This window comes from Octopus bimaculoides, chromosome 6 (assembly GCF_046866305.1).
Source record: "Octopus bimaculoides isolate indiv1 chromosome 6, ASM4686630v1, whole genome shotgun sequence".
NCBI lineage: Eukaryota > Metazoa > Mollusca > Cephalopoda > Octopoda > Octopodidae > Octopus > Octopus bimaculoides.
In genome coordinates, this window is record NC_142933.1 from 56,180,127 (window position 1) to 56,204,879 (window position 24,753).

Below are 24,753 nucleotides of genomic sequence, written 5' to 3' on the forward strand. Positions count from 1 at the left end.
TCCGCATTGCGGGACCCAAAACCATAACCTCCATGTACGCCATAGAAGCCCCCTGTATGTTGTCCAACATGCCCACTGAAGTTGTCAGCCACAAAGAGAAGGTCCCTGTCATTCATTGACAAGGTAGTCTGCAAGAGAGTGTCATAAAATCAGTCTTTCTGTTCATCAGGTAGCCCTAGATGAGGGGCATAGGCCAAGATAATGGTTGCTAATCCATGTTGCAGCACTAATTAAATCGTAAGTATTCTATCACAGACTCTGACTACCTCAATTACCTTAACCCATTTCTCCACAAGAAGTATACCCATGCCCCTGATCCTGTCAGTTTTCCCAGCCCAGAAAATCTTATACCCATGTTCTTTGCCTGTGAGGAACCTGGCAGAACTTCCTCTCCACCTTACTTCTTGGATGCAGCACAAATCTACACATCTCCGTTCAAGCATCTCAACAATTTCATCAGACCTACCTTTTTAGTGTGCCAACATTAAGTGTACCAACTCTGAGGGTGTGGGCCCACAAGACCCTGGGATGTGGGAAAGCGGTGTCATGTACCTGAAAAGAAAGCTCACATTTGGCAGAACTCATAAACATACATTAACCTTCAGCCTGCATACACTACACCATCATTTTATGTGCTACATAATCACTACATATAAAAAGGGGAACTTGACATGACGATCAGTCGGACACTGACACTTGTTGATGCTGCATCGAAGAGGCCAGGGAATAGAAGAAAGAAGACATGCACCCAACACCAGAGCTGAAGACACCTCCGAAAGGAGGGGCCCCGCCACGTCAAAACGGTAGAGGAGTAGGGGCCGAAACCGGACGTGGTTCCTCCTGATGATGTCTTGAGCTAACTGGATCCTAATCCACCAAGGGAAGGTATGTCGGAAGAAAGTAATTCAACAACGCGGGTTGATGAACCGTAAGACGTGTGGCCAGAACCGCCTGGAAAATAACCATAGCGAGGGACATTCCACAGTTGAATTAGAACAGTCACAAACAGTGAAAGAAGACATGCACTCAGCACCAGAGCTGAAGACACCTCCGAAAGGGGGTGGCCCCGCCACGTCAAAACGGTAGAGGAGTAGGGGCCGAAACCGGATGTGGTTCCTCCTGATGATGTCTTGAGCTAACTGGATCCTATAAAGGAGCTGTTGTGGTAGCAGACCACAAAACATGGTTGAAATTCCTCCATGGGAGATAAACCCTAAGTAGGGATGGGAGAACATTAAGCTTTTGGAGGTGTTCATGGGAGAGACATCCAATAGAGGTCATAGAATAGAGACTTCTGGTACAGGTGGTGGGAAAGGCGGGTACACCACGAAACAGCAAAAATGCAGGCTGCCAGTATGAGAAAATATTAATGATAATAATGAGACAGAATTGGGTATTTGAATTCTTAACTGGAGCATTAACCAACAGTTTTTGGTCAGCCAAACTGTGACAAGATTAGATAAATGAATGAACAAATGACAATAATAACTGAGCATGAAAGAGAGGGAGAAACAAAGAGAGTTGGACTGAGTGAATTTTTTCTCTAAACATATGGCATGGAAGATGAAACTATGTTTGCATAGATAATGAAATGAAATAATGAAGTGATTAATATCTGTGCTGAAAAAGAGGTTTTAGATGTGTGCTAGATTGGAAAACAGGGTTGCTTATCTGAATATCTTCTGGTTTCTACTCCCTGTGGCAAGGTATTAAAGTATGAGGTAAGGGAATCTGAAGGAGCGAGTTTATATGGGGTGGGGGAGCAGAGGTAAAGTGTTGGGAGTAGCAAATGGTTAATGAAATTGAGAGAGAGAGAGAGGAAGAGAGAGAGAGATCAGGGTTAGGCTGGTCGAGGACAGAACACGAGGAAACGGAATTTTGGGATTTAGGGTAACATAATTGAATGAATATGTTTAACTTAATTCTGATAATGAGATAGAATTGGGCACTGTGAAAATGCAAAAACTCAGGCTGCCAGTGTGAGAAAATATTAATGATAATAATGAGATAGAATTGGGCATTTGAATTTTTAACTAAAGCTATAACCAACAGTTTTCAGTTAGCCAAACTGTGACAAGATTAGATAAATGAATGAATAAATGACAATAAATGAGTGTGAAAGAGAGGGAGAAAGAGGGAGAGTTGGATTGAGCGAAGGGTTCTTAATATTTTCTCTAAACATATGGTATGGAAGACAAAACTGTGTTTACATGGATAGATAATGAAATAGATATATATATATCCACTCCTATTTTATTTTGTATATTACCAGGTATCAGAGGCTTTCATTCTACACCTGATCACTGATACTCTATTTCGCTGAATTGGAAGTCATTAGGTAAGCAGTTCTTAGACTTGTGAGGACGTGTTGAATTTACTGCTGTCTATGTTTTTTGTTTTTTTCTCTATACAATTCTCAAGTTATAGTAGGGACTCTTTGTGCAAAAATATTAATCCGTATACATTTGCAAACATCCTGCTGCAAAGAAAAAAATATATAGTTTTTTTTCTTTTCTTCAATGGGAATCAAACCAGTCAATAACATGGTTCAAACCACATAATATGATTTCCATCAATGAAAAATGCATCTTTTCACCTTGGAAATGTATTGTTTTCTAGTGTATAGTAATGAATATACATGTACAACAGCCTATTCCATGCTGTTATGAATTGAATAAATCTGCAAATATGAATATTTTTATAAATTGTTGAAGAATATGCTTACAGCTGAATTCTCAAAACACCACCTTAAAAATGAAAGGGAATTCAGTTGCATCAAGTGAACCCATTATAGCAAAAGGTCTTATTAAAGGTCATACATATGTAATACTGATAATTGAATTTGATCTCATGACCTCCAGGACAACTGTTCAACACTTTGACTTATGGACAAATGCACCTTGAAGCAAAATCAGTGCATTTATAGAAAACTGTAGCTACCTAACAACTGCAACAATAACCACCATTTATATGAGCCTATATAGAAACCGGATAGAAATAACAGACAAATTTCTTTTAATTTACACTCTATTATCTCCGTTATTCCCCAAAAAGATGGCATCTAAAATACACCATAAGATAATGTATAAAGATACATGATGCCTGAAAAGAAAAGGTAAAAAAGGTAGAGTGATTACAGCTGGACTACTTTTGATCATAAGTCTATTCAGCCAAGACCACCATCATTACATACATTCAAACCAGCTATATCTTATACAGAAAAGATGACATTATGAGAAATTTTATATACATTACAACCTGTTAAAAGCTTAATTAAATTCATATACATATGTTTTTAGGCCAGGAAAGACAAATAAACAAAATATATTCAGACATGGCTATGTGGTTAGAAGTTTGCTTCCTAACTACATAGTTCCAAGTTCAGTCCCACTGTGTGGCACCTGGGCAAATATCTTCTGCTATAGCCTTGAGCTGACCAAAGCCTTGTGAGTGGATTTGGTAGACAGAAACTGAAAGAAGCTTGTCATGCATACATGCATATATATATGTGTGTGGATATTTGTGTTTGTCCCCCAATGCCACTTGACAACCAGTGTTGGTTTATTTACATTCCTGTAACTTATTTTGGCATAAAAGACTGATAAAATTAGCACCAGGCTTAAAAAAAAGGTATTGGGATCAATTTGTTTGAGTAAAATCCTTCAAGGCAATGCCCCAGCATAACAGGAGTCCAATAAACAAGTGAAAGAGAAAAGAGAAGTTTAAAGTAACCCTCTGAGAAAGCAGGTGCTTTGTTCCATGTGAATGAGAAATAGAAGAGGTTCTTGATGTTTTGAAACACACTGAAGGTCTGTATAACATTCTCAGATCACTGTAACTTGCTATCTATTTTTAACCATTAGAAATTTATATTTATAGTGAAAATGCTTATTCATTTAGAGCTTTATATAATACATAAACATAAATTATTAGTTTATATTAGGGCAATGGAAGGCAGCAAGCTGGCAGAGTTCTTATCGCACTGGACAAAATGCTTAGCAGCATTTCTTCTAACTTCACACTCGAAGTTCAAATGCCGCCATAGTAGATTGTACCTTTCATCCTTTTGAGGTTGATAAAATAAGTACCAGTTGAGTGCTGAGGTTGATTTAATTGACTTACCTGTTACCCTGAAATTACTGGCTTTGTTGTGCCAAAAGTTGAAACCAATATTAGGCAATGGATAGCAGAATCATGAGAGCATCAAACAAATGCCTTACACTATTTGTTCCAGTTATTTACGCTATCAGTTCATAACCATCATAGTCAACTTTGTCTTTCATCCTTCTGGAGGTTAATAAAAGTACCAGTTGAGTATTGAAGGTGATATAATCAACTATTCCCTTCCCTAAATTTCTATCCTTATGCCTATGTTAAAAATTACTTACCAAGAGGTTTATGTAATTGTGTGTATATATAACAGTTTTTTTTCCAATCCAGTCAGTTCTGATTCTGCAGGGTTATTAAAAGGCACTCCATCTGTAATCATCAAATCTATTTTTTTTCTTCAGGTAAAATGCACCTTGCACTACATTATCCAATGTGTCATTTACTTTCTAACATCAGTACAAAACCATGAATTCAGATTAAAGTCCTATATGGTCTCAAGACTCATCAACAGGTTGTCCAATTTTTTTGCTCTACAGATCAAGTAGCATAATTAACTTTTCATCAGAAATTTCAGATAAAGCAACAGAATTTTTTTTTTTATCTTATATTAGATTTATATATAGAAATATTAAGGTTTTGGCAATATAGTTTGTACTCTGAAGTAAAGCAATGAAGTTAAAAACATCAAATGAAACAGTCTCCCAAGACAGTCAGAAAAACAAATATGGAATATAATGATGTTCTCAATGTCTCCAATGAAATTAAAAGCACAAGAGAAAGAGAGAGAGAGAAAATTGAAATGATGGAATTAATTCTGCTACCACGACTTAATTGATACACCCAACTGTCCTTTGCTCCTCTACTCCCTACACTTTGTACTAAACACTTCTTCATTTATTTATTCTTCTGGAACAATTCTCCTCTTCACAGTTTCCTCACAAAATACCAATTACTAGAGTTTCAATCTGAACATAACCACATCTGCCTCACCAGGCTACAGGGGTTGTGAAGTACTATGGAATAACATACTTTTTCTACAAACTAATAATTTTACAAAATAATCAGCTTTGCTTCGAATTGAATAAATGTGTATTAAGACATCACCTGATGCTTCTCCATTTTGTGAGACAGTGAAGCTCAATGTTGTTGAGTTGACATAATTCTTTGGTCTATTCCAATCCTGACTATCTTCCATCATCAACTCGGGAAAAGTTTTCATCTTGTTACATTACTGGTCCAAATCTCCCTCAAAACACACCCCAAAATGTTTTATCTTAAAAAAAATAATAATAAAGACACAAAGGCACATTAACACTTTTAATCACAGTATGCTTGATTTAGGACTAAATAACTTCTCTTTATGTCTTTGATGGCTCATGTTTTTCCACTAATTAGTGTTCAGACTTTCTTATAAGTTAACACTGGCCATCATTTCTATTTGACTGCAACAAATCTTGTGCCTTCACTGGTCATGCTTCACAGCTATACAGCATTATGATTCTTACATATATTTGTCTCATATAATCTTCTCTCCTCACAAACACAAATATACACACACAAATATGTGCATGTGCATGAACACTCTTCGTTTCCAGCTGAGATAATACATCACAAAACTTATGCAACATACATCCTTAGTGTTAAAAAAGAAAAAAAGTGAATCATATAGAATTCCCCCCTAAAACAACCAATGATGTTTTCACTACTTCTAAGGTGAATATCATAGGAAAGAAAGAAAGAAAGAAAGAAAGAAAGAATATTAGAAACATAAAAAGATAGAAAGGAAGAAAGAAAAAATGGAGAAAAGAAAGAAAGAAAATGAGGGAAATGAGGGAAGGAATGGGTTTAGTTAGAAAGATTGAACCTTATTCCTCAGCTGTTGCAAATCAATGTTCTATTGATCTGGTTAGTAGAGGTCATGCAACATACTCCAGCTTTGTATCAATATTAGCCTCTTTAGCAGAATTTAATGGATAGGCTTAGGTGTTGGCTTTGAACTTATAAAGCCATCAAAAGAATTGCATTGGAACTGTGCATGGACAAAAGCTTTAGGAGAACAAAACCAAACCAATAATAAAAAAAGAGAGAAAAATGAAAAAAAAGGTGAATACTAGCCATTGCAAACTCAAACTATCAAATAGCAATAATTTCTATTTTCATATGCATCAGTTCAATTCATATGAGAAGCCGGAATTTATTATCAGCAGTATGAGGAGTATTGCCTTTTATTCCTGTGTCACCGCATTGTCGAGATAACAAGCTTGAAGCATTATTTCAACTTATTAACTTATTGCAAACAATAAATTCTTGGTGGAAATATTTCTTCAACCAACTGTATGATTGCTTACAATGCAAACAATAAACAAGGAGATGGCAGCAGTTAGTGTTAGCAAAAGTGAGGAAATTCAATAAGAAACATTTTTAAAAGAACAATCACAGGCAATTTACATGTTTAATTCTATTTGATTTTTATCATTTATGTGTGTACATGTACACACACAAACACATACACACACTCAAACATATAAACAAACATATATAAATACAGTAAGTAGGTAATTTATGGGGAGGAGGGAGTAGATGAAGTGTATGTGTGTGAGGGTAGGTTGATAGTGTATATGTATGTATATATATACAATACACTTTACTATATATACACATTGATGTATTTTATTCATAATAGACATCCATTAATTTTACAAATATACACACTACCTTTACATATGCACACTCTACTCATCTGCCCATACAGTCATACTGTACACACACACATACACGTGTGTGTGTGCATGTGTAATTTAAATGTTTCTTTTAAGATGTCATATTTGTTTTTAATTTTTGCCTGGCAAGAGAATAAGTTTTTGATATATTTCTGTTAATTATATATATTTTCCCTTTGTTGCTATTTTACTTAAGACAAAAGTTAATGACTACAAAGACACCCCTCTCTACTTCTTTTTCCTTCTATAGTTTGCCAAATGAAACAATTTATATTCAGTAGGCATATACTTCTATATAACGTTTTATAATAAATTTTCAGTTTCAAATGAAAAATAAAATAAAATGTAACCACACACACAGAAACAAAATAAAAGGGGAAAATGTGTAGGAAGGAATGAGAAAGAAAAAAACAGTAATTGGTATGGTGTTTAATTTAGGATAGCAGAATTTTAACTTTACGACAACTATCACAATAGCAGAAGTGGCAATCATCACAACAACAATATTTCCGTAACACAACTACCAATGACCAACCACCATTGCAAACATTATATAAGAGCAACCACTGTCATCACTGACACTACCATCACCACATCTACCATAATAAACAACAGCAATGAGCAGCATCACAACTACCACTGGCACTCCATTGATTATGACAATGAGGGTTCCAGTTGATCTGATCACCAGAACAGCCTGCTCATGAAATTAACAGGCAAGTTGCTGAGCATTCTACAGACATGTGTGCTCTTAACGTAGTTCTCAGGGATATTCAGCAAGATACAGGATGTGACAAGACTGCCCCTTTGAAATACAGGTACTACTCATTTTTGCCAGCTGAGTGAATTGGAGCAATGTGAAATAGAGTGTCTTGCTCAAGGAGACAACATGCTGCTGGGAATCAAACTCATGGCCTTATGATCATGGGCCGAATAGTGGTTACCACTAAGCCACATGCCTTTACACAGGCACCACTAAAACTTCAGTGATCAGAACATCAGATTAAATGGTGTTGATAAATGGTGTTTGATGAAACAGTTACAAAGAACAGATTGCAGTGCAGAAGCATTGTTATTAGCACAAATGTAATTTTCTAAAATACACAGTAAATTACATAGTTCTATTAGATAGTTTTACATTTGACTTGTTAATAAGTAAATCTAGCAGTATACATAGTAATTAGTGATGCAGCCAGCTTTCTTCTAATGAACAAAACAACTTAAAAACTGTGGAATATTATGTCCTAAACACATATAGTAAGCATTAATAGAACTTAACAACAGAAAATCCACATATAAAAATTCTTATTGCTTCATTAAATAGCAGCCCTGTACTTTTCTGAAGTCATCAAGTAATTATTCTTCATCTCATTACACAATGTTAATCCTTATAAGAAATGCACAACAGATTGGTATTGAGAAAGCAAAGAACCAGCTACTACATATATTAAAACAAAATCCACAACAGCTTTAAAATACATTATACTAGCAGCTTTAACTAGCCTTGCTTGGGTTTATTAATACTTAAAATAAATACAAACATATGAATCCACAATATTTGGAATAAACGATGCCAACAATGTTCAGTTCATCTGGAAATGTTGATTCACTCAGAATTATTTCCTTCAAGCCAAATAAAAAATAATTCAAGTTGAGTTGCATAAAATTATGCAAAAAAAAAAGGTGGACAAGTACAGAACTTAAAAGCCACATAACCTATGATTCCTCTCTAAAAAGTTGAGCCACTATATAAAATTTCAGTTGCTAGACCCAAAATTGTTGACTAAAACTTAGAATACACATATAGACATACATACACATAGTCAATTTTATATATTAAGACACCTAATGGCCTTTACATGCTCAAACTACTGTTGGATACAGCCTAGTGAATTTAGAACTGGATATGTGTAGTTTGAATGTAAGATAGCAACAGTCTCCCACAAGCCATATTTAGCACATGCCTTAGACTATGTTTATGTGATTTAAAATAGGGTTACATGTTTTTGAATAAGGTTACATCTTAATTTAAGGACAGTATGCCTTCACAACCTGAGTTCTAAAACGTACATAGTCAATGTGCATGATCAGTGGCTTGTCCTTCATCATCATGGATTTCATTAGTTACTACTTACTCTCTGTGTTTGCAAATTAAAACAGAGATGGTTGACTACAATAACAACAAAATGTTCTTTCTTTTAAAGTTTAATTGTTCATCAATTGTTGTTTAACATACACCAGTTCAACTCTGATTTAGCAGACTTAAGATCCAAAGGCAATCAAACTGTAACCATCACATCTTTTTATACATCTGGGATTACATAGCCCAATGTGTCTTTTACTTAAGATGTAAGGGTGGAATTTGAAGGAGACTTGGCTATTATTTCGAGCAGAATGAGTGACTATGTAGAAGCTCTTTCATTGACTCATCAAGCTGATAATAAACATTGGTCTCTACTTATTCTGTCATTGAACAAATCAATGTTAAACCAAGTTTAGGACTCATGAATATTACCAAAAACCTACAAGTAGATATCCTAAAGGCCCTTAAACACCTCCAACCTACTTTGGAATGGTACCAAGAACTCCATATGCAACTCAAACTGCCTTTACTTAAATTCTTTACTTATATTCTCAACTAAATACACTGCTACTTGAGCAAGATCTTCATGATAATCATGGTAGTGGTGATGTTGAGGGTTGCAACAATGAATAATTACAATGCTTGAATATAGCAATTTTGTCGAGCTTGCAAAGAATTCCAAAGACTCTTCCTGGTTAACTTATATTTGATAATATTTAAGAGTTATGCTGCAAAACAAGAAATGTAGTATCTACTACCACACTTATAACAAATATGTCAGAAAGTAGCAAGGTACACATCACTTTTAATGTAGTTATTATATCAGTCACATTTTAAATGCCTCCCCCACACACATGCTTTTTGACCAGTGGACTAATATCATTACATAGTGCAATTCCATTCTTAGTTAGCTAAAATGTGAGGAAATATTTTTTTATATTTGTGTTGGCATGAATTAAATGGGCACAGCCCATTGCCACTCCTTCTATCATCCTGATAATTGACTTCTTTTCCTCATATCCTCCTTAGTCTTACTCTATCAGGAGTAGTCTTTCACTGTCATCACAGTACTTTTTTACCCATTGCTCCAGGACAAGTATTTCTCCTCTTTACACTGGGGAATGCTTTAATGCCTGGCTTGCTCACTTGTACTCTAATTTCCATGTAAGTTGATGTTGCATTTCCAAGTGATCAAATTGAGCTTGTTTCTCTTCTATTTAATGTTCAAGTCACATGGCTATGTAGTTATCAGTCTCTTTACACCTACTTGCTTTATACAATCTACCTTTTATATGCATATCTATAGTGTTTCCTAGTCATTACCTCTCCTGTTCAATGTCTTTCAAATCTACCGGTCTTCCTTATATTGTTCCCTCTTGCTTTGACCATTGTCCCTCCCAAAAACACTTGTTAACTTTCCCACCTCTTTTTTATTCTTTACTGCAATAGTTTTTTTTTTCTCCCTTTCACTACTCCTGATTTATTTATCTTGCAACTAATAAACATTTCATCACATTTTGAAGGATTCAGTTTGAAATGTTCCATCTCTCTCTGATGAAGGTTTCTACTTAAAAACAGTAGATCTACCTTCTTCATTACAGAATAAAATTTGATATTACAATTTGCAGAGACATCACTAGTTTCTTCATAATCTGTTTTAATACCTTCTATATGGTAATATAATCTGTTAATACCTTCTATATGAAGTGAGAGATATTTTGTTGTCAATAAAAGAACGACTTAAACAACTTCCATCTCTTTCTCATTCGTCAATTTTTCCACTATAATTACATCCAACATTATGGTTTTCATGAGCCAGTAAAGGAACCTTTATGTGGTTCTTTACCCACTAGCTTTGACTGTCAAATTTCCTTGAAATTACTTTTGCTGCTTTAAAAATAGAAGGATACTTTGATGCTGTCTAGGGAAAAAAAGACAAAGTTGATCATAGTTAGAACATCTTTGATCATAGGTTTGCTCAATCAAGGCTAACCTGGGGCTAAACGACAGCACTTCAGTCATCTTGATAATAGAAATTATCTACTATACCTGTCAACCAGCTCAGGAGTACATAGATTTTTATTTCATAGTATTTCTTCTGCTAATTACTTCTGTTCATCTAGCATATCTGATATTGTGTATTCTGTCATTTTGCCTGAGATCCCACTATATATTTATAAGGAATTTGAAAGAAAATGTATAAAGTTAAAAAAAAAAAAATCATCAGATGTTCTTTTTTTCTATCACATTTTAAAAAGGTTCATCATTAATTTCTGATCACTTATTGTGTTTGAAACTACTGTACTAATAAAACCAATAAGAACCAGCATCCAACATACTAACCAACAGAAGCCTTATTAGGTATCATCAAAGTGACAGCAGGCATTATCACCAAATGAGAAAATGGTAAAAGGAGACAAAGCAGTTATGAGGTTTTATGCAACAACCAATATTGGTGAAGTGGAATTAATGAAAAAGATGAGGTTTATATAACTAAAGGAATTGTAATGTAGGAAAAAAGGAAAAAGATGATGTTAATTTCCCTGAGGCAACTTTAAATATCTTTTTTTAATTCTCTAAATATTAAAAATACTTAGCTATTTCTAGTTTAGAATAGATATTCTGTTGCATTTGTAAAACTGATTCACAACATTACGCCAAATAACATTCTTTCTTCACTCCATGAGTCTAACAAGTCAGCTTCCAATCCAACATGCAGCATTTCTAACTGAATACTAACATCAATATCCATTAATTTCTACTTAACTGAAACACTATAGAATTAAGATTGACAACTGATAGTTGGTAGAAGGCATTGGAAATATAGGTGCTATAATCTTGGGAAGACAGCTGCAAGAGAAATACCTGTCTAAGGTTATGTAATTATATACTACTTTTAGTGACAGAGAGAATGTGACACTTGTATGCACCTTGGTAGTGAGCTTTGCATAAATTAGAAATGTATGAATGGCATAGTAGCTTAGGACTAATAATTTGCTTAATAAAAATGTCTCTGAAAATAGGGAATTGACCAGATTATGTGATCATTTTGCTACATAATTTAGAACCTAGTTATACAAAGAATTCTAAATATGGAAAAAAAAAAAAAGAGATAAAGAGAGACATGACAGGGATTTCTATTATCTTTTGACAAATGGATAAAACAGGCTGTCTGAAAATATGAGATTGCATTTTCTCATCTTATGTTGAAATGATTGAAAACATGAACAATCTCACAAATCATGTTTCCTATGTCAGAAGAGCTGAGCAACTCAGTGACACGTTTATCTAGAATGTCACATTTTTATATATTTGTTACCAAGTAATTTTAGAAAATTTTTTTTTTTATTAGAGCTATTAAATGACTTGATAAACCTCTCAATCCATGTGTGTTACTACATCAGAGATTCACCTCAAATAACAAACATCCTTTTATTAAGTTACTTGGCAAAATACATTTATTGTATATATTATTGTGCAATTTTCCTTGAGAGTTACTAATTTTATTTAATATAGCTTACAATGGATTTGTGATACAATACTGCCATTCATTGTTCTTTGGTATTGAATAAATGTATAGTAGCTTAACTGTTCTATAATCCAGAGCAGGAGTTCTTAACTAGGGATACCTATCTAATATTTTCTATAAACAAATATGACAAAATCCTTATGATTTTCTTTCCTGTTCTGTTCCTGATTATCTACATGTAAAGAAAAACCCAAACTCTTGATATCTTTTGAAATAATACTGGCATCCAATAGGACTGGTAGCGGTGGTGATAATTTTGAGTCTGGTGATAGAGACATATTGGAAAAAAGTGAACTAGCCAACAGAAGCCTTATTAGGTATCATCAAAGTGGCAGCAGACATTATCACCAAATGAGAAAATGGTAAAAGGAGACAAAGAATTTATGAGGTTTTATGCAACAGCCAATATTGGTGAAGTGGGATTTTGAAAGCATGTGAATGTCCATATATATATATATATATATATATATATATATATATATATATGAATGAAATCCTTTATCTTTTACTTGTTTCAGTCATTAGACTGTGGCTATGCTATGCTACAACCTTGAAGGGTCTTTAGTCGAGCAAATCAACTCCAAGAATCTAGACATTCTGATTTCAAATAATTGCCATGCTCTTCAAATGTTATTCAATCAAATGTTAAACTCCTTTTCAATCAATATAACATTTATGAATAGATATAGGCAATGACAGTGTTGTTAAGGAGCTTGCTTCCCAACCATGTGGTCTTGGGTTTCATCTTCCTGTGCAGCGACTTGGGCAAAAGTCTTCTATTGTTGCCCTTGTGAGTGGATTTGGTAGACAGAAATTGAAAAAATCCCATATTATATATATATAAGTATATCTGTTTGTGTGTACGTGTGTGTGTGTGTTTGTCTACCCTGACAAAGTAAATGTTAAAGGCTGATGATGATGATAAGTTCAGCTTTCCTCTTTTGTTACCATATTTTATATTTCTGCTGAAATATACTGCCTTTGTTTCACTCAATTTTGAAAATAATGAAGAATAATGAAGTAAAATAACATTGCCATTATTAAGCTGGTGTTTGGAACATAGATTAATATGAAATTTTGATGAAACATTTTTAATGCAGATCCCTTTAAGACAGAAAGTTTGCACCAGAGTAGCAAAAGTGACCTCAGGCAAGTTGGTAAGAAAAAGGTAAAAATGGGTTAAAATATACACACTATATATCATACAATATATATACTGTATGTTACATTAAATAATTAATGTTGATTTAAAAAGAAATAAAGAGCTTTCCTTCTTAATAATGTAAAAAATGGAATTTGAATATCATGCAAATTATATAGTGATTGAATGTACAAATTAAATACACACTGTTAGCTTATATATTTAAGATTATATAATTAAGACGAGATTAAAAATATGAAATACTGCTTGCTTTAAAGAAAACATAAAGATACAACCAAACATAGACTGAGATGATGAAAACTTTAAAATACTAGTTTTAAGATGGAATAAAATAAAAATTATAATAATTTCATTAATTAAATTAGTGTAAAGAAAGACCTTACAGAGCTGAAGATGACAAAGAATGAAGATAAGAGGAAAGGAATTCACCAAATAATGAAAACTGGGAATCTTATAAAATCTAATTTTACTTATCAAAACTTTAAAAAAGAAAATCACAATCTTACATACAAAGCCAAACATCAAATGGATATTTGTAACACTTATTTATCATTAAATAATTAACTATATGGATGCCATAAGGAAGGGGTAGAAATGGTATTGGAATATTCATAATTTAATTAAGGATAGTAGCTATATAATTAAAACAAAATAGCTATAACCAAGAAGTGAATACATCTGTTTCTTGAGGTTTGTCTCAACTTTTAAACTAGATGCCATTAAATAAGCATATCTATTTTATTATAAAATAAAGTATCAGTTGAGTACTGGGAAGTAGAGGGTAATGTAATTTACTATACCTTCATCCAAAATGTGACCTTGTGTCTATGTAAGAAATCAATGTATTAACCTGACCTAAACATATTTGAAAGCATGTGAATGTCCATATATATGTATATATATATATATATATATGTATATATATATATATATATTTGAAATCTTTTAGCTTTCACTTGTTTCAGTCATTAGACTGTGGTTACACTATGCTACAACCTTGAAGGGTCTTTAGTCAAGCAAATCAACTCCAAGACTTTTTTTTAAGCCTAGTACTTATTCTATCAGTCTCTTTTCCCAAACAACTAAGTTATAGGGGTCACAAACACACCAACACTGGTTGTCAAGCAGTGTTGGGGGACAAATACAGACAGAGATACACACACATAAATATATAGATATGTATATATATATATATATATATATATATATATATATATATATATATATATATATATATATATATATACATATGTATGTATATGTATATATTATGAGCTTCTTTCAGTTTCCATCTACCAAATTTACTCACAAGGTTGTGGTTGGCTCAAGGCTATAGAAGACACTTGCCCAAGGTGCCACGCAGTGAGACTAAACCCAGAACCATGTGGTTGGGAAGCAAGCTACTTACCACACAGACATGACTGTATCTAACATATACATACATTCACATATGCACCTATAGTCCTTTTGTTTTTCAGATATAAAATTCTATGAAAAAAAAAAAAAAAGCAATGGTATATTAGAATTTGAAAGTATTAATGTCCAAATATATACACACATATATAGACATTATTTTTCAAATAAAAATTTTATGAAATAAAAAAAATAGAAGCAATCATAAACTGAAATTTGGGATTTAAGATAACAATAATAAAGGACTGTACAAATACTTTTAGACATTCTCAAAAAGTCAAAAAGTTAAAACACAGAATTAAAGTAAATAGGATAAAGGAAAATTTCTTCAGAATTCCAACCCAATCTTCTAGAAAAAGAGCTAAGTTAGAATTTTTTAGGATTTAATTTATGCTATTTTCATTCCACATTTTATATTTTCTAACAATAACAGATATTATTATTTACTTATTTAATTTATTTATTTCAGGTCACAGAGAAATTAGCAAATCTACCAAAATTGTTTCTATGGAAACAAATCAACTTGAGTTACGTTAGATGCACTCAGTTTACAAAAAGCTAAACAAAATACAACTCATTGAACAATAAATACAAGCTGCTTATTTCGTTTGCAAACATTTCTGTTATTTACCTCACTGTTATTCTACTGGAAATGAATATTATATTGAGCAAGACAACAGTTTTGTTGATGCCATTAAAGGTCAGATATGTAATGTCAAACATTAACATTATATAACAAATAGTGTATATTCATTCAAATTAATAAGTCAAGTAAGAACATCGTCCTTCCATGAAGGAAATTTTTTTTCATTTTACTAAAAAAACATTCATGATTTTAATCAATTTGAGAATAATTAAAACCAATATTTTTGTTTTTGCTTTATTTTTCATAGTACAAGACCACAAACACTAAATGTCATAAAATATTTACATGAATAAGGATTCCAATGGTTCTGTACTAAAAATCAGTAGTTCACTCCTTGTTATTGCAAGCATTGTATTATAGCACTAGGTAATAATAAAAACACACTACATGACTTACCAACCCAACTGGAAAATAGAAACTACTCCTATTTCACAGTTGAGTAGTTAATGCTAGGAAAGGAACCTGATTGTGAAACATTGATTCTCATAATTGAGGAAAATGTTTTGAATTTCAGAGACATCGAAATCATGCTACAATAGGGAAAACTGAAGAAATAGAATTGAGAAAATCAACTAAATAAATAAATAAATAAAAATCATGATTCAGAATTAAGTTTTGATAAGAGATAGTATTAAAGCATTAACGTAAACAAAGTGCAGCACAGAAACACAGCTAAGAAACTGAGACATACTAATGTTTTTATGAAAATATTGTCATCAAAATAACCTATTCTTCCCACAGTTTAGAAATTCTAAAGCATATATCCTATGGACATATATAATCAATAATTAGTGCTTATGACTAACTGCCTTTCTTGTAATGGACATCTACTTGCCAACACTTGGCTAAAAGTTTTATGTCTTGCTAATTGATAGAAAGGAGAGATGAAATTTAGTCAGCAATGTGGATATAAACAGATAGTAATTTTCATAAGTCTGCTGCTCCTTTCTAATTTATTTTTCCTTGGTGTTACTTGGCCTGTCAAATGTTTAACTAGATTTACTGAGTTTCAGAGAGAAAAGATTCTCAGTACTGACAAGAAGTAATAAGATACAGAGATTAGGCATTCCATATAAACAAAATACAAAAATAAAACTAGTAAACAATATAACCACCCATAAAATAGGTGCAGGCATGGCTGTGTGCTTGAAAGCTTGTTTCCCAACTACATGGAATTCCGTGCTAGTGCATGGTACCTTGAGCAAGTGTCTTCTACAAAGCTTTATGAGTGGATTTTAAGCCAGAAAGACAAAGAAACCTGTCACATGCTTGTGTGTGTGTGTTAGTGTCTCTTTGCCTTCACATCATGTGATAGCTGTAAATAAGCATTGTCTTTTATATACAAGCATTGTCTTTTATTTCCAATCATCCATGAAACCATGTCCAGCCAGGGAGAAATATTACCTTGCTTATAAATAAATGAGGGTTGGGACAGGAAAGGCATCCAGCCATAGAAAATCTTCTTCAATGAATTCAAGCTGACCCATGCAAGCATGGAAAAGTTTATGTTGAAACAATGATGATTATGAAAATAATAGCACACGTGAGCGTGCATGTGTGTGTTAAAACAAGGCCGCCTTTATATGCTCACTGATTTGTTACATAATTTTTCTCAAATACTTATGGGAAAATCTGTGTCAAATATCTACAGGCACATAAATAATCTAAGAGAACTTGTATAGTTCTTGCACTAAAGAAGAGAGGAACTTAATTACTTCAAAAGTGTAATCCATTGGCAGTCAAATCCACATACTATCTTTAGGAATAGAGTCAGGTTCAAAATATATACTGTTTCTTATACTGAATAAATCAAATCTTGTGTTTTATAAATTGATACATACTTTGTCTCATATAGAAAAATAGCACATGAAATCATTAGTATATATTAAAACTGACAGACACAGACTATACACATTTTAAGTATGCTTTGGCATTGTTTCAACAATTGAATGTCTTTCCTTATATCAACCATTTTACAGTGTGCATAGGGTACATTTTTCATGACACCAGCACCAGTGAGATTGCCAAGTAGCTTGCAAGACAAGAAAAGAAAGAACCTCCTTGACTGAGTGGGAGTGTATTTAATAGAGTGGGCAGACAGCTTTATACTAGGTGTTGAAAGGCTAAAGTATGAGTGAGGAACAAATACAAGTTACTTATCATAGAGGAGATACATTCTTACTCTACATTATATAAGGGTGGGTAGCTGGAAAGAAAATAAAGATGATGGTGATGAGATATTCTCAAAATATATGAAGGTGTGTATATGAAAGAATACAGACAGTGGATCAGTGGTGAAACAGAGAGCAGAAAATTTCATAAAAGTGTGAGAAGATAATTACAGATGGTTAGAGATAAGTGCAGAGGGAAAAATTGTAATGACCAAGGGTAGAGGTGTGGTTAATGGTAAATATTAGTTTGGAGGTGGGGAAGGTGAGACAAATAGAAGTGGCTCAGGAAAGAAGAGATGACAAGCAGCAACACAAAAGGTGTGGAGAGCAGCTGTATCATAAATTTGTACATAGAGCAGAAAGCAAGGAGATGATGTGTATGGTGTGACAAAGATGGAGATCTGACATACATAAGTAGAGCAACAAAGTTGGGGGAGCATCAATGATGGATATAAGAGAGTGATGAGGTGTGGCAGGCCTAAGATGTAGCCAAGAAGAGAGGGAGAGATAACTGAAGGCTCAGAAAGAGAACATTCAAAGGAAAATAGTGAGGGAAGGGATAATGATGCAAGTGAAGGATAGATGTTAATAGGAAGTGGTTCCAGGGAGAGAAGGATGTAACTGGTGGTATAAAAAGTGAGATGAAATACATACTAATTCTGTTCTCAAATGCTTACAGCAGCTAAATAGTGCCATAATAGAAAAGTGATGGGAGGATGGGTATTAAGAAGATGAGATGTGGAGAATGCTTAACAGGGACAGGATCGAGTGAGTATATAGACATAAACATAATGCTTTTAAGACCTCACCTTCATTGAGACAGACAAGTCTTCTCAAGTACAGTGGATTGCCAATCTTCTTAGTCCTTTGTCATCTCCTCTGTGAGATCAGCCTCTTGTGATCAGCCTTCACTACTTTGTTCCATGTCTTCCAAGGTCTATCTCTTCTATAAGTTCTATCCACTTCTTTATACAGTTTTTCTCATCCATATGCATCAATTGCCCAAATCAATGCAGTCTTTTCTCTTGCACTCTAACATTTGTTTCTTTTGATGCCCAATTTCTCTCTCAACACATTTGTATTTTGTCATAATGATGTTGCACATCCAGCAAAACATACAAGCTTCATTCCTAGAAAGTTTTCACATGTCCTTAGCATTCAGAGCTCACATCTTATTACCATATAGCATTGCTGTTCATATACAAGTATCATACAATCCACCTTTCACTCTGAGAGACAGGCCTTTTGTAACAGAATTAATAGCTCTCTGAACTTTCTCCATCCTATTCTTATTCTAGCAACTATATTTTCAGAACATCCTTCTCCACTGCTAATTAAGTCACCTAAATAACAGAAACTATCTACTACCTCCAGGGAGACTCCTGGGCATTTGAGAAAATATTTTCCCTGTATGTCTTTTGTGTGTCCTTCTTGTACATGTGTGTGTGTGTGTGTGTGTGTGTGTGTGTGTGTGTGTGTGTGTGTGTGTATGCATGCATGCATGCACACATACACACACATGCAGGCACATATGAGCATCCTTGTTAAAGAGTGTCATGCTGTGGGGGTGCATCACTCAGTCACAGTATATGATTCAAAAAGAAACTACTTCCATTTGATCAAACAACTTCAATATCGATTATTAAAATTAACACAAGATCCATTTACTCATTTTTGTATGTATGTTTGTGTATACATGTATGCGTACACATGCATGTGTATACATATATGTATATGTATGTACATATATATATATATATATATATATATATATATATATATATATATATATATATATATATATATGCACATGTGGCTTGCATGTGTCTCATATGTATAAGTATACACACATAGAGCAAAACTCAAATTAACACAAGTTCAAATAGCATACTGTATAATCAGAAACTAAAACCTGAGAATTATGAGTTATGGGCTGATGCTGAGAATGTGGAAATATTTCCCAACAACATGTGTAAAATTGTCCTGCTATGTTTTATATTTTCAAACACAAACTTAAGCACTCAAAGTTTGGCTTCTGAGTGCCATGCAAGCAATGTACAGAGAAAGTTAATGAGTTCAATAAGGAATTTAGTGTGAAGGTAGGTTTCTATCAAGACTTGGTACCCATCTAGTTTATTATACTTCTTCATGCCATAACAGAGGTGTCTAGTATTGAGAACTTCCACATGCCAATAATCTAATTCTCATAGCTGAATCTACTGAAAAATTAAACAAAAAATTTCAAGCACAGAAGCAAAGTAAACTAAGCAAAAATTTTAGCAGGAAAGAAAACAGGACTCCACTGTTCCCAATAAACTGGCTATATAGGTTATGCAGAAATGGAATATATGTGAATACCATACACTTGGCTCAGTGTGAAGTACAGATGCACAAGAAACACAATAAAATTACAGGTAGTCCCACAAAGATTTCATATGTAACAAATGGACATAAATAATTAGCAGTGAGAGCAATCATAGAATAGATTCTTTTAAATGCTGGAAGAGCTCCCTAAAAGTAGTTGATAGCTTCTCCTATTAGCAATTGAGGGTTCCAAAAGCTTATTAACTTGAGTAAGATAGGATGGTAAAAATGTGATGAACTATTACACCTGCTGGAAACAAAAAGAGTCTTTCTGAGTGAAAAGCACATTGTGTGAAACTTGTATAAGCAATATGATGTTGCAAAGTAGCAAAAATTCTCTGGTGAATGTGTAATATTCATGTAAATGAACAGCAAAGCACAAACAATGGAGAGCAAAACTGAATATAAGAGGAATCAGATGTAGTGAGCAAGAGAAGTATGTATGAGTACAGATATGCAATGCATGTAATGGATAACCATTGGGTAATGAAGTGTTAAGTAATGCACATGAAATAAGCCTGCAAAAAAGGAAGACCAAAGACAGGAAGAAATGGTGAAAGCTGACTCAGGAGACTGAACCTTAAAGAGGACAGCAATATATGATGAGATACTTTATGAAAAAACACCTGTCCAATTCATGCAAATATGGAAAAACAGACAGAAAACGACGATGATGATGAATGGTAATATTTATTTTGGTTTAATATCACTTTCATGAAATTTTTTTAAGTCCAAAAAGTACATTTTTATTTATATTGAATATACTTTTGAAACAGAGAGAGAGAGAGAGAGAAGAAAAGAAGACAAATATGAAACAAAGTGAAAAAAGTGACAAAAAATAATACGAAAGAGATGAAATGAAAATGAAAAAGAAGAAAACTAAGAAAGAATAAAGAAAGGTAGAGAAAAGAATAAGAGACAGAAAAAATGAGAGAAAGGAAAGGGGAAAAGATGAGAGAAGAAATACAAAGAATAAGACAACAGACAGAAAGAGCAAAGGGAAAAAGAGTGAGAGATGGAGCAAAAGAGAGGTGGGAAGAGAAGGGGCTAGTGAAAGGTGGAGGAGTGATAAACAGTGGAAGGGGCTGAAGAAGAGCAAGGAGTTGTATCAGGAAAGGTGAATGGTAAAGGGAGAGTGAAGGTAGGAAAAGGAGTAATGAGAGAAAGGAGCAAACGATAAGACTGAATGAAAAAAGCAGGGAGAAAGACACAGAAAGATAGAGAGAGAAAATGAAAGAAGGAATAAATATCTAGAAGGGAAAAAGTAGATTGGTTTTAAATTTTACATAGAAAACGTGGTGTTTAACCATCCAGAATTGTCCAGCAATGTGGATGTCAGTTGTATGTATTATTTGATGAAGAATTTTAACATTCACTGCACACCAAACGACATGAAGAGATCAAAGTGATGTTGTAAAGCTAGCACCATGACAAACTAATAGACAAGGTTTTAAAGTCATACAGTGTCCAGATGGTTCTAGCAGATAAATTAAACTGGTTGATAAAGTAGGATAGGTGATGTTGAGTTTAACAGCTGAAATATCTGCAAAACCAACATCAGGAAATAGAAAAAACCCAAAAGAACCCATGTCAAATTATCAAAGTTATGTGAGAGAGAGAGAAAAATTCTATAGAAATATTACCTCACCTTCAATTTATGAATTGTGTGCAGAAAATAGTGACCTACCATAGAAAGACAATTGTTTCAATGGGAACACACACACACAAACAATAAGAGACAACCTCAGATATTTTTTTTACACAATTTTAACAACAGCATTATTTTTCTGTACTGTAACAGTTGTTTAGACTTTAGTGGATTCACCTCTAAAATTACAGCAAAGTATCAGGATTAATCAAACAAGTTTCAAAATTTCTCTTGTTGAGCAGTAGTTTTAGAGACATCATTTTCTCTCCTAGTCTTTTTAAAAAACTAGGAGTTTTACCATCAGATTACCAAAAAAAAACAGATACTATAGGCAAAAAATATTATATCTTTAAGCAAAGAACTATGTTACAATATGTAGAATGGTTTGCAAATTTTCTTTGCTAAGTTATTTCTCACCTGTAGCAAAATGTTTTACAATATGATTATCAATGTAGTCTGGATTTCCATTGTCAGAAGAAAAAGAAGTTTATAAGTGTTTGTGTGACTTATAACTGAAAGAGAATCTACTAGACAGACACAAAATGGTCAATTTGCAGCTGATGCTCAAAATGTCTACAAATAAACAAATGTCAACAAACTTCAATGTTAACAAACCAATGAGGGAGCCTCTATGTAATCATTTGACCTGCCAGAAATAGGAGCCAAAGTACCACCAAATCATATCCTATCACTTTAAAAAAAAAATGGATACACTGGATAATGTAGTTCAAGATATAATACGTCCAAAATAGAAATTATGGGATGGTCATGTCTGGAATGTCTTTGATCAGGGATGACCTGGGGTGAAATAACAATAACTTCAATGTCAAGGAAAAGTAGTTTTTGTGAATGGCTGCATCAAAACACATATTGCTCACTACTCCACAGCAGATCATGTAGCTTCATGCCACCAAATATGCAAGAATAATAATTAAAAAATAAAAAATTGGTGTGATGAAATGTCATGTGACAAAGCAACTTTGTTCTGGGAACCAACCTACAAAAACAGAAAATTATACCCCCAAAATAGAACGTTAATTACTGTTTTCATTTCGAGAACATACTTTAAAGTTCATTTAGCATAAAGAAGGCAACTGAAAGTTCATTTCTTCTGATTTATGCAAAATTATAGTGTAGTGTTATTATGACTCCACCTAAATCAATATACTAACACTTTCCCTAGTAAATTAACCCACAGTACTCCATATTAAGTATCAGCCCAAAATTACTATTTAGAACACTGCATCTACTGGAACTTTTTACAACAATATCTTTCATGCTATCCCACTACCACCACTACCAAAATAAGCCAACAAGGGAACTTCTATGTAGTTGCTTAACCAAATAAAAATAGCAGCCAAATGTTCCTCACATCACATATCCTATTAATTTTTGTCTTTTGTTTTTTTAAAAGCAAGACACAGTGAATAGTGAAATCTTAAAATTAAAAATGGAAAGGTCACAAGTGGAATTTCTTTAATCATAGGAAAATAGCCAAAGAAAATCTTAACCATGTAGCTGTATGGTAAGAAGTTTGTTCCAGGTTCAGTCCCTCTGCATGGCACCTTGGGCAAGTGTCTTCTACTATAGCCTTGTGAGTGGATTTGGTAAACAGAAACTGAAAGAAGCCTGTCATATATATATATATATATATATATATATATATATATATATATATATATATATTAGCTGATGTACCCAGTAATTCCTGGGAAAGTGGGGCTTATCCCTTGGTTCTGTTCTCATAATTGTTTCGCTAATCCAATAACAACAATACAAAGTATGTAGCCCCCAAAACAGTTTTTGTGCATTTACAGAGAATACTGAACTGTCTTACACAGGATCTTGTTTTTAGGAATTCCCAATATGTTATGAATACCCAAATTGTGAAGTCAGTTATGTAATAACATGAAATTAGTTACCCTATAGTAAGAATTTAAATAAAGTAGCCCTGAAAAGGGCTTTAATGTGTTCACAGAGTATACAGAACACAGGAGGAAATACTAATAAGGTATGTATATTAAAATCATGAAGCATGTTACATAAAAACAGGCTAATCAGATATGAGATAACAATTCAAAGTAAATAACTCTGAAAAGGGCTTTTATGCATTCCAAGAGAATATTACCCTCAGAGGCACTAGTGTTGGTATAGTCGTGAATAAGTCACTAACCAAAATAAGTGGATCTATTGTTTAGGAAAATACTATTTACTTGTTTAAGGGTTGTACTGGATAAATTGTGAAGATAACTAACAGTTCAAATACTAAGAAATAAGCATACTCCATTTCATTTTTACCAAATAATTTAGGAAAATGAATGGGTTATTTCCCTTGGCTATACATAAAGATCCCTTCCAAGGGCAAATGGGTTGTTTCCCTTGGTTTTTAAAATAAAATATATTCGATATATATAAGGATCCCTTCCAGATGCCCTATTATTGACTTTTTTTTCAACAATCTGAGTATGCCATGAGGTTTCCAGATATGAGTCCTACTCATGTGTCAAGTTTCATAAAAATCGATAAAACGGTGTAGGAGTTATCTAACAACTCCACAAACACACCCACAAACAAAATTTCCCACATATATAGTAGATTGGGTCATCCGATAATGCAGCTTTTTATACCTCTTTTATTTTTCAAAATGAAGATATACAAAGTTCTTTCTTCATCTAAAATATACTCTACTTCATTTTCTACAATGCTCTTCCATCTATCTGGTAGACTTGCAAAGCCCCGCTTCCAAAATTCACTAGTCCATGACAAAAAATACTCCTCCAGCACTGTTCTGACCTTGTCTACAGAATTCATATTTTTTCCATCCAAATGATTTTCAAGACTGCGGAATAACTGATAATTAGATGGAGCAATGTTCAGCGAATATGGTGGGTGGAACACTGTTTCCCA

The 24,753-nt window shown here is 33.4% G+C and overlaps 1 protein-coding gene across 7 annotated transcripts in view; it reads right to left on the bottom strand.

Annotated features, from left to right (window-relative positions):
• LOC106882709 (dynamin-binding protein) overlaps positions 1-24,753 on the bottom strand; it is a 308,006-nt gene that overhangs the window by 270,223 nt on the left and 13,030 nt on the right. The window contains exon 1 of one of the 7 annotated variants that reach the window (XM_089353938.1): positions 10,963-11,079. The exons of the other annotated variants lie outside the window; for them this stretch is intronic. The gene's annotated coding sequence lies outside the window, so the exon portion shown is untranslated. Of the gene's footprint in view, positions 1-10,962; positions 11,080-24,753 lie in introns of those variants that run through there. 7 annotated transcript variants of the gene reach the window in all.